The 10,097-nt window shown below is 33.3% G+C and overlaps 1 long non-coding RNA gene across 1 annotated transcript; it reads left to right on the top strand.

Annotated features, from left to right (window-relative positions):
• The first annotated feature begins 2,727 nt into the window (after nucleotides 1-2,727).
• LOC127858778 (uncharacterized) lies at nucleotides 2,728-6,944 on the top strand. Its single transcript, XR_008039050.1, has 3 exons — nucleotides 2,728-3,036; nucleotides 3,520-3,680; nucleotides 4,329-6,944. It is a non-coding gene; the product is annotated as an uncharacterized LOC127858778 (long non-coding RNA).
• Nucleotides 6,945-10,097: the final 3,153 nt, after the last annotated feature.

Raw genomic sequence — 10,097 nt, forward strand, 5'->3', positions numbered from 1 at the left:
ATTTTCTTAAATCAATGTTATATCTTTGTATTAAAACACTGCAACACCCATGACTGTAAATAAGCCATTACCATTTTTCTTTACAACGTAATGCATGTACATCATCGATATATATAACATTTAAAACGAAAATCGTTTTCAAATTCAAATGTTTGCATGGTGTTAGAACTACTGTTTTGATATCTTTGTTGTGAACAACGTGTTTAGGTTCAACGTCCGAAAAAAGATATCCGAAAATAACTGCAAGCTGTTAAAACGCGAAATTAAGTTGAATTGAAACAACATTGCGTTAAATATTATTTTTCATCAATCTGACAATTTTCACGGCGACTGATCGGAGCAATCTCACGGGGGTACTTTGAAAATCGTCAGATTTCCGATTTATGTGACAGATCTCACGATCTGACAATATTCACGCTACACCGGTCTATTTCCAATCGGGACTCCTCGGACAATTCCGCCATATCGGCGATCGTCTCTCGGGTGTATTTGGTGGAAGGATATGTCTAACGCCTCTAGGCGGAAGATATTACACCGAAAATATAGTTCGGGTTACACACCATTAAATTTGCACTGAATCAACCGATAATATAGATATATAAGGACAAATATCTTTAAGGAGTAATATAATAGAATATTTATTAATGTTATTGTTTAAAATTAGATATTTTGCATGCAAAATATTCAAATTTTAATAAAATGCTAAAAAAGCCTATTAATTGTTTATTGAAGGGAAAAAATCAACATTATTCAAACTTAAAAGAATCAGTTTTTCTTAAATTATATTCATTGCAACATTGCTGATGTTCAGCTGCAGGCGACAAACTTTGAGATTTAATCAATATGTCTATGTTCTATACCATCAACAATTGTACAACACTGTACAGTGGTACAGAGAAAACTTTTTGATGTAATATAAGAAATAGTAAACTCCACGTTGGTCCCAATGGCATTATAGTGACCAGCCAGGCAGTCACAAACTGTATATTTCATGAAATGGAATGAGTGGGGCTTGATTGAATTTGAAAAACGATTCTTTCTGTACATTTGATGATGGCAACCATACAGTACTTCTGGCAGATATTGTTTATACTTTATCCTAGGCATTTTAATTCCAGATGTTGTTATAATCCCGGCCAGGCAACTAGCTTTTCAAAGCCTTAAACAATCCAGTGCCATTAAAATTAGGGACAGTGTAACAATGTTCAGTTTTGTAATATTAATATATTATAAGGCATAACTTTGCCCTTGGAAATGAACTCAATTCAGAATGGCCTCTCAAAATAAGACATACTGTATTGGAAATGTTAAAACTGAGCTGTGGTGTTGTTAAAATTTATATTATTTATCTTTTAAGAAACTTTAAGATACATATCACAGGCAGGTTTTGGGTCGGTACTCTTTAGATGGGAAACAAAAACACTAAATATGGTCGACAGTGCAGGCAACAATTGTAAAAAGATATTTTCCATCCATGACTGCCATTACTGACATGAAGTTATTTAACTGTAATATGTCTGGAAACAGTGTCAGTCACACTTTCCTAAATATTGATTTGTCCATGCATATGTATATATATGCCATACAAGTACAGTCAATTTACAACATTTAACAATTGGAAAACAATTATCACAGGATTTGGATCACAATGCATTGATATATCACATTTTGAATATCACAGTCAAAGTTAATCATTTAAATTCAGTTATAAGTAAATAGTGTATTTGGCAGAGATCTGAAATAACAAGTAGTTACAAGATGTTTAAATCAAGACATTATATATATATACCACAGGATGTCCCATGAAAGGTTTGCAACTTATTTCCAATGGGGCCCTATAGATGGGTGGAAAATGTACAAAAATGGTGGCATTAATATGCATAAAAATATCATTAATTTAAACTTGAGACTATAGTCTTGAGATCAAATAGTAATTAGCATATATTATTAGAGAGCATTAGTTACACAATGTATACTACTATTTTGTGACAATTTGTCATTACATTTAAATGTACATACAAATACTTTATTGATGACTTATTTGAACAACAGTAATATATATATATATATATATATTATAACAAACCACCCAGCAAACATGCCCATATCGGCCCGATATCGGCTAAATGATGGAATATCGGCAGAGATTTGCCGATGTTGGGCCGACATCGGACTGACATTTATGTTAAACAAAAAATATTTTGTTAAGAGATGAGAACTTTTTGCAATTTTCCATTTTAGTGAATCCATCTTGTTTAATAACGTTTAATTAGGTCGCATATTATTCAATTTATATTTATAGGACAATGTCGGCCCGATGTCGGCCCGTTGTTATAAAAAATACTTATAACTCCACAGTTCAAAGTATGATATCGGCCCAACATAGGCCCGATATCATAATTAACACTCAAGAGAAAAGGTAACTTTGATTATTTTCTTTTTAATTTCTTGTTGCGTTAAATTTAATTGTCTATGTCTCTTTTAAAAACCGTGAAAGATAGGTCGCATATTATACAATTTATATTTATAGGACAATGTCGGCCCGATGTCGGCCCGTTGTTATAAAAATACTTATAACTCAACAGTTCAAAGTATGATATCGGCCCAACATAGGCCCGATATCATAATTAACACTCAAGAGAAAAGGTAACTTTGAATATTTTCTTTTTAATTTCTTGTTATTAAATTTAATTATTATGTCTCTTTTAAAAACCGTGTAAGATACTTGATATAAAATCAATATTATCATGTCCAGGAAGAGTAACCGTTGTTAAAAGGAAATACACAGGTTGCTTCCCTTGGCTCTTGTGCAGTGAATCTGCCCAGGCTTATGAAGTAAACAAAATAAAGTATGTCAACTAAATTTATATCACATAATGTTATAAAATACCTTTCATTTAATAAATATATTTGTCATATTACTTTTTATGTAAATATGCGTTTGAAATATTTGACTTTAAAATATATTCAGTCCTGTATGATCATACAAATAGGCGCGCGACAAAGCTGCATTGACTCAATTTCGAAATTATCAAGGTAGAACTATTCTGTCCTGGACTTTTTTATTTATTTTTGTTCGGAAACAATTTTATTTCTTTATTCACAAGATCAGACCATTTTTAGAGTGCTTTTATTCTGAAATTGCTATCTGTCATCAAATGTCACATGTTTTCGCGACTGTTCAATGTTTGTTTAATTTCATGAATGAATAGCTAGTCAGCTATAAGTTGTTTCATAAAATTCTTTCTAATAAATTTTGGTGAAACTGAGAACACTCCGTGTATTATATTAGCAATGTCAAAATCAAGGGATAAAACATACTGGCACTCGTACAGACAGGTAAAAAAAAATGTTTCACTTAAATCATGTTTACAATGCTAAGGGAATCATGTTCCAGTACACCCAATGCAACAGGCCATTTGGCAGCTATTTCTTAGGTAATTACTTATTGTTCTTTTAGTATACAACATAAATTAATGAACTGAGAACTGTGTACAGATGCTTTGTGTTTCTTTTCAGGTGAGCCATTTGTCTGTATTGGGTGGCCGAAACCGCGCTGATGTGTGCCGGCGCATTCTGAAGCATTGCATGTCAAATGAGGTGGCCAACCAGTACAGCTGGCATGGGAGGAAGAAAAAGGCAGTATTTGGAAAACTTTCTATTGGCTGATGCTGTGCAGAGTAAGTTGTCATAGTATGTGTAAAAAGATAAGGTCACAGTTAGAACTAATTCATAGTGCCAGTTACGCGGTCTTGGTAGTTTTCAGACTATACCTAAGGGTTCAATATAAAAAACCGGGTCTGTATACAACCACGCGTTCTAGGCACCTTTAATTACTATGAGGGGGGTGTAGGGGAGGTAATGCAATCAAATGTCGCAATAAGGTCTTATATCGAAAACCACAATCACGTCTGAAATTGAAATTTCATGAACCTAGCAATTAATGTCGCTATATATTTCCTTGTATGAGACGTAAAATAAATGACGTATTTATATATAATACTATATAAGGTACCCCTATACACCTTAATTTGTGTTAATATCGGGTAAAAAAGGGTATGGAGATACATGTATTTAAAGTGGGAACCCCATGACCTATTTCTTAATCAGAGACCCCGTAACTGGCCATATGTGTGAATATATATATACATACAGAATTACATCCGGCTGTTTTCCTTTTTCAAAAGTAGTCTTCATATTGTAATTTAAAAAGGGTTAAGAAATAATATTGGTTTATAAACTGCCCAGTATCGTTAATTCTTGCAACACTGTTTGAACATATAATGGATATAGAATAATATGAGCCTACATGTCATTACCATTTTCAGAAGCTGTCATGCGGTCCTTGAAATGCACAGCTGCAGAAGTTGAACATGAGTGCAGGGAATGGTTTAGAACAGCCTCTGACCGTGACGGTGGAAGAAAAAAGAGGACAGCCAAAATAAGTGATGAATAGTCCCAATGAATTTTAACTCGTGTGTGTTTTAACTTTTAATTTAGTCTCCTGCTGCAATTTGTTATGATGTAAAGGTCTCTTTGAACTTGAAATTAATGATTTTACACAACTTTTCTTTTAATATGTATACTGATGGAAGCAGTGTATATTTTTTTTTTTTTTTTTTTGCCTTTATTACCTAAATAGCTGTAACTCTGTGTGTTACTTAGGTAAACGTAACTTTTCAATATATTCTTGTTCTAATTGCAGTGATTTTTTTTGCTTAAATTTGTTACAGCCTGTGCCTTTTTAATTGGGAAAATTAGCGCGATAAACCGTGAAATTGGGAAAAATAGCGCGATAAACCATGAAATTGGGAAAAATTAAGCATTATAAATAGGATTATAAGTAACAGAAGTGATATTGTTTTTAAGTGCATGTTCAGGGAGTTTTCTAGAAAAGGAGTCTGGTCAAATTGGGATTTTTTTTAATCAATAAAAGTGGCAAGTTTGGGAATGATTATGGACAAAAATGACTATATTCAAGTTATATATTTTGTAAGATGTTTAAAAAATAAAGTTGAGACCTTGGAAGTTGGGCTTTTTTTGGGAAATTTTGGTCAGATTTTTGGGAAAAAAACATGTAATTTTGCGATTGGGAAGCAGCCGAAAATCGGCTGTAAATTTGAGCAAAAAAAATCACTGAATTGTTTTCATTTGTCATTTTTGAAGAAAACAAGTTTCATGTAGTTTGTATTAATATTGAAGACAATTTTCTTGTAATATTTTTTATTCAAAACTTTCTAGAAATGCCCATAATTTATGTCTAAGTTTAGGGGACATACAAGGTGTTTATTTCTGAAAATACTCAATTATAAAAATCAATTCCCTCAATTCATTTTGAATTTGATAAGTGACAGAACTCAATTATTTTTATTTTCAAGTGATCATTTCCTGGTGAAAACAAATAATTTTAATATATGTTAGTTTAAGGTATTTATAACCATATGTAAATAAGTCCCAGTAAACTACTCAATTATATATCATTCAGCAATATATTGCTCTGTCCTACTGCAATGTATTCATTAACAAATACTGGCTGCTTTATACTGCATATCATTATTAGTTCTCTTTAAAGGAATGGTCTGACTTAATGGCTTTTTTTCAGTATTTTGGGGATGTGATCCCATTCCATGAAATTGGGAAATGTTGTGTCAATATATATATTTACCTGCAGTTCAGAAAAAGTACAACTGATTAACTACAAGTCTTATTCCACATTTCACAGCTAGTATTTACCATTTAAGACTATTCAACAATGAGGAATTGCTTGACTTGATTTAGGGGGAAAAAATGTGTTCTGCCATTGACAACATGGCCCATTACCTTAAAGTGAGATTTCTAGTCACTTGTACATTTACATTTTGTGCCATTACTATGTTTTGTTTTTTTTTGCTGGATAGCAATTTCCTGAATTTACTTGTTACAATTTTTGTGTATCGTATGACTGCTATGTTGTATTTTGCTGACTAGTCTTGTTACTATTTTTTGTGTATCATATGACTACATTGTTGTATTTTGCTGACTAGTCTTACTTGTTACTATTTATTGTGTATCGTATGACTACTATGTTGTATTTTGCTGACTAGTCTTATTTGTTACTATGTTTTGTGTATCGTATGACTACTATGTTGTACTTTGCTGACTAGTCTTACTTGTTACTATTTTTTGTGTAAGGTATGACTACTTTGTTGTATTTTGCTGACTAGTCTTATTTGTTCTTATTTTGTGTGTATCTTATGACTACTATGTTGTATTTTGCTAACTAGTCTTAATTGTTACTATTTTATGGGTATCATACGCTATCCATTTTAAAGAAAGGGTTATTTGATTAATTGCCAGGGTATATAGACCAGTTTTGATAATATGGGTGATATGAACCATTTATACATGCATGTTTGGTAATTTTCCATGTATACAATATGCATGTTGGATACGTTGGTTTTCTTCATAATTCTCTTATTTTATTTTCATTTGCTGAATATTCTATTACCAAAATACAAAACTCAAGTCATTTGGTCATTTAACATTTTGTTTCAATGTGTTACTTTTTCAGTTTCTGTACCTGTAAAATTATAGAGTCTGTTTAAATAATTTCTTTTACATTTGTTGTTAGTCAATGTATATATTAATTAATTTTACCCCATTAGAATAAAAATGTTGGAATTAGTAATAAATCAGCTTAATATTTTCAGTTTCAAGACAGTAGTATAATTAGCAAATACTGTATTCCAGTTTGGTTGAAAAGAATGTAAAAATAAAATGTTGTCTGAAGAAAATGTTCTTTCATTTATTTAAGAAACTGTTTTAGGCCCTTAACACTACCAACAACAATTAAAAACAATTGAGGCTAGACAGGGACTGAGGAATGGTTAAAAGTATGTCGGCACCATGCTGGCTCAAGAAGGTATCGCCGATATACATACCAATGTCGGGCCAACATCGAGCCGTGTTGCACTCCCGATCTCGGGCCGATATCAGGGGTGTCAATTTTCCGGATTATTCCGGAAATCCGGATTTGAGCCGTCCAGGGTTGATTTTGAGGTGAATGTAAATCCGATGAGTTTGTTTAAGGCGGGTGGGGGTAGGGACAAAATTCTTTTAGTGCGGGATCATTTCAGAACGAATATTGTTATAGCATCGTCGGCATTCCGGACATTTGCGCTTGGTACCGATTTTATTTATTGATATCTGATTGGTAAGCGGCTGGCACTGACATGAGCAGGCACTGGCAAAGTAAAGCACTGCAATATCATATTTTAAAACAATATGTTAATCAAATTATATATTGACTGCGTATTTGCTAGGTTACTGGTTACTGGTTTTCATTTTCTGCAGTCAAACGATATGCATATGTTATTTCATTTGCAAATGATGTATCGCGACATGTTTTCGGACAGTCGTTTTCGGATACGCTGGTTTGTTAATTACATTTCGAAGTTCTTAATATCATTTGTTTAGAATGACAAATACACCTGCGGTGTTACGGATGGTTTGGTTAATAATATTTCGCATTGTACTCACCAGAAATTGCACCTAGAAAGACTATAAAAAAAGAACAATAAGCTAGGGCTCGGGGGGTTGGGCCCTCTCTTCCCTTTATCCTACGGCTTAATTTTCCGGATTTCAAATTTGGGCCAATTGACACCCCTGGATATACATACCAATGTCGGGCCAACATCGAGCCGTGTTGCACTCCCGATCTCGGGCCGATGTAATTACCGATGTCGGGCCGATATACATACCGATGTCGGGCCAACATTGCGCCGTGTTGCACTCCCGTTGTCGGGCCGATGTAATTACCGATGTCGGGCCGATATTGAAATAAATATCGGGCCGACATCGGACCGATTTAAAATGTTTGCTGGGCAATATATATATATATATATTATATATATAATATAACAAACCAATCACATAAAACAATAATTTAAACAATAAGACTACTAGTAACAAATAAAATCAGCATCTTTTTCAATTTCAATCATATTGTCTGTGAGAGAAGTTTTCACTCTGTTTTCAAATTCATATTTATTCTTTTATAAGAATTTTTACATCAGCAGGTAAACAGTTCCAGTCTTTGATCGTTTATAATTAAAAGTAGTGCTGGTAAAACCATTCACTTGAGGACATTGAGGTAAATAAAAGTTATCTTTACTATGTCTACTGTTATCACTATGTATATCAGACACTAAACTAAAATTATTATACAAAAAAGGTCATGTAAGAAGGACATTTCTTGTTAACAATTTTATAAACATGAATGAGTGTTATTTGCTTAACTCTGTTTTGAACATTTAAGCAACCAATATTACTAAAATCTTTAACTTTCAAAGATGTTCTAGAGTCATATCCATGAATAAATTTAACAACTTTATTCTGTACAACTTGTAATCTATTTTTTAACTGTTTACTAATACCATTGTACTATGAAGAGCTAGCATAGTCAAAATGGCATTGAAGCAATGAGTTACATAACAATGTTCATAATTCCGGGCCTACATTTTTTTTTTGAAACATGAAAAAATTAAAATTGCTTCAACTTCAAAAATGCATAAAAATGTTGACCCTGAATCTGCATTTCATATTGACATGATCCTCAGGCAATGGATTCTGGTCTTGTTCAAAGGACATATCTTCCAATTATCAACTCTACTTCTTTCTATATAGACATGCAGACAGTATTATTGGAAAGAATTCCCATGGTTTGACTTGTGAATAAGCGAGTGTTACAATTTTAAATGTTTCTCTGTTCCATATTGTTTTAAAATTTAGTTCTCTGGTATAAAGATAATACAGTAAAATTTAGTTCTCTGACATTGAGATAAAAAAGTAAAATATCAAAGAAATACAGGCCAAAGTCTTATATTTTCTTACCTTATTATTTGTCTAGATATGCTTTAAATCTCACCACAGGCGTTATTGGATTTAAAAAATTTCTGGGGGAGGACCCCCGCACACACACCCCGTTTTTATGTAACATATTCGGGCCTACAGCTCAAAAAATGCTAGCTACGCCCCTGAAGAATCTTATTCTTGAGTTCACCTTTTTTAATTATATTATTAACAATAGATGTAGCAGAAAGATCAGTGTCGAATATTGAACCAAGGTGTTCAACAGATGATTGAGAAACAATAGTGTGATCATTACATTTTACATTAAAATTATGAAGTTTAGATTTCCTTTTGGAACCAAACACTATACATTCAGTTTTTCCAAGGTGTAAAGACAGTTTGTTATCCACTAACCATTTAATACAATTTGCAAGTTCTTTACAAAAAACACTACTGATGATACTAGGATCTTTGTGAAAGTAAAGGATGACACTTTCATCGGCATATAGAATAAGTTTACATAAATACAATAATCAACAAGAGCACCGCCTTGCGGGTGCAGACCGCTCATCTATTTTCTTTTTAAAGGTGAAGGGACTCTCATTTTCAATCACAAAGGAGGGAGGAGTGGAGTGAAGAGTGGTGTATAGTGTGGGGTTGTGGACATTTATTACATTATCTTCCAAAAAAGCGAAAAAAAAAAAAAAAAAAAAAAATTCAGGGGGGGGGGGGGGGTTGGGGGGGCGATGGGGGGGGGGGGGGGGGGGGGTTTGGGTGCGATGGTTGGACGGTATTTCAAACATAACCATTTTTAAAAAAAAAATGGGGGGGGGGTATAGTGTGAGGGTGTGGTGGTTATTTGTGAGATGATCTTAAAAAAAATAAAATAATAATAATAATAAAAAAAATTGGGGGGGGGGTGGGGTGGGGGGGGGTGGGGTGGGGGTATAGTGTGAGGGTGTGGTGGTCATTTGTGAGATGATCTTAAAAAAAAAAAAAAAAAAAAAAAAAAAAAAAATAGGGGGGGGGAGGGGGGGGGGAGGGGGGGGAGGGGAGGGCACGGGGGATGGTTTGGGTGGAGTCTATTGTGGTATGTCAGGTAAGAGTAGTTTCATCAAAGTATCAATCAAATCTAATCATAAATAAAGAAGTTATGGCAATTTTAGCAAAATTTAATAATTTGACCTTGAGAGTCAAGGTCATTCAAAGGTCAAAGTAAAATTAAAGTTGCCAGGTACAGTAACCTCATGATAGCATGTAAGTATTTG

Source organism: Dreissena polymorpha, chromosome 1 (genome assembly GCF_020536995.1).
Source record: "Dreissena polymorpha isolate Duluth1 chromosome 1, UMN_Dpol_1.0, whole genome shotgun sequence".
In the NCBI taxonomy this organism is placed as follows: Eukaryota; Metazoa; Mollusca; class Bivalvia; order Myida; family Dreissenidae; genus Dreissena; species Dreissena polymorpha.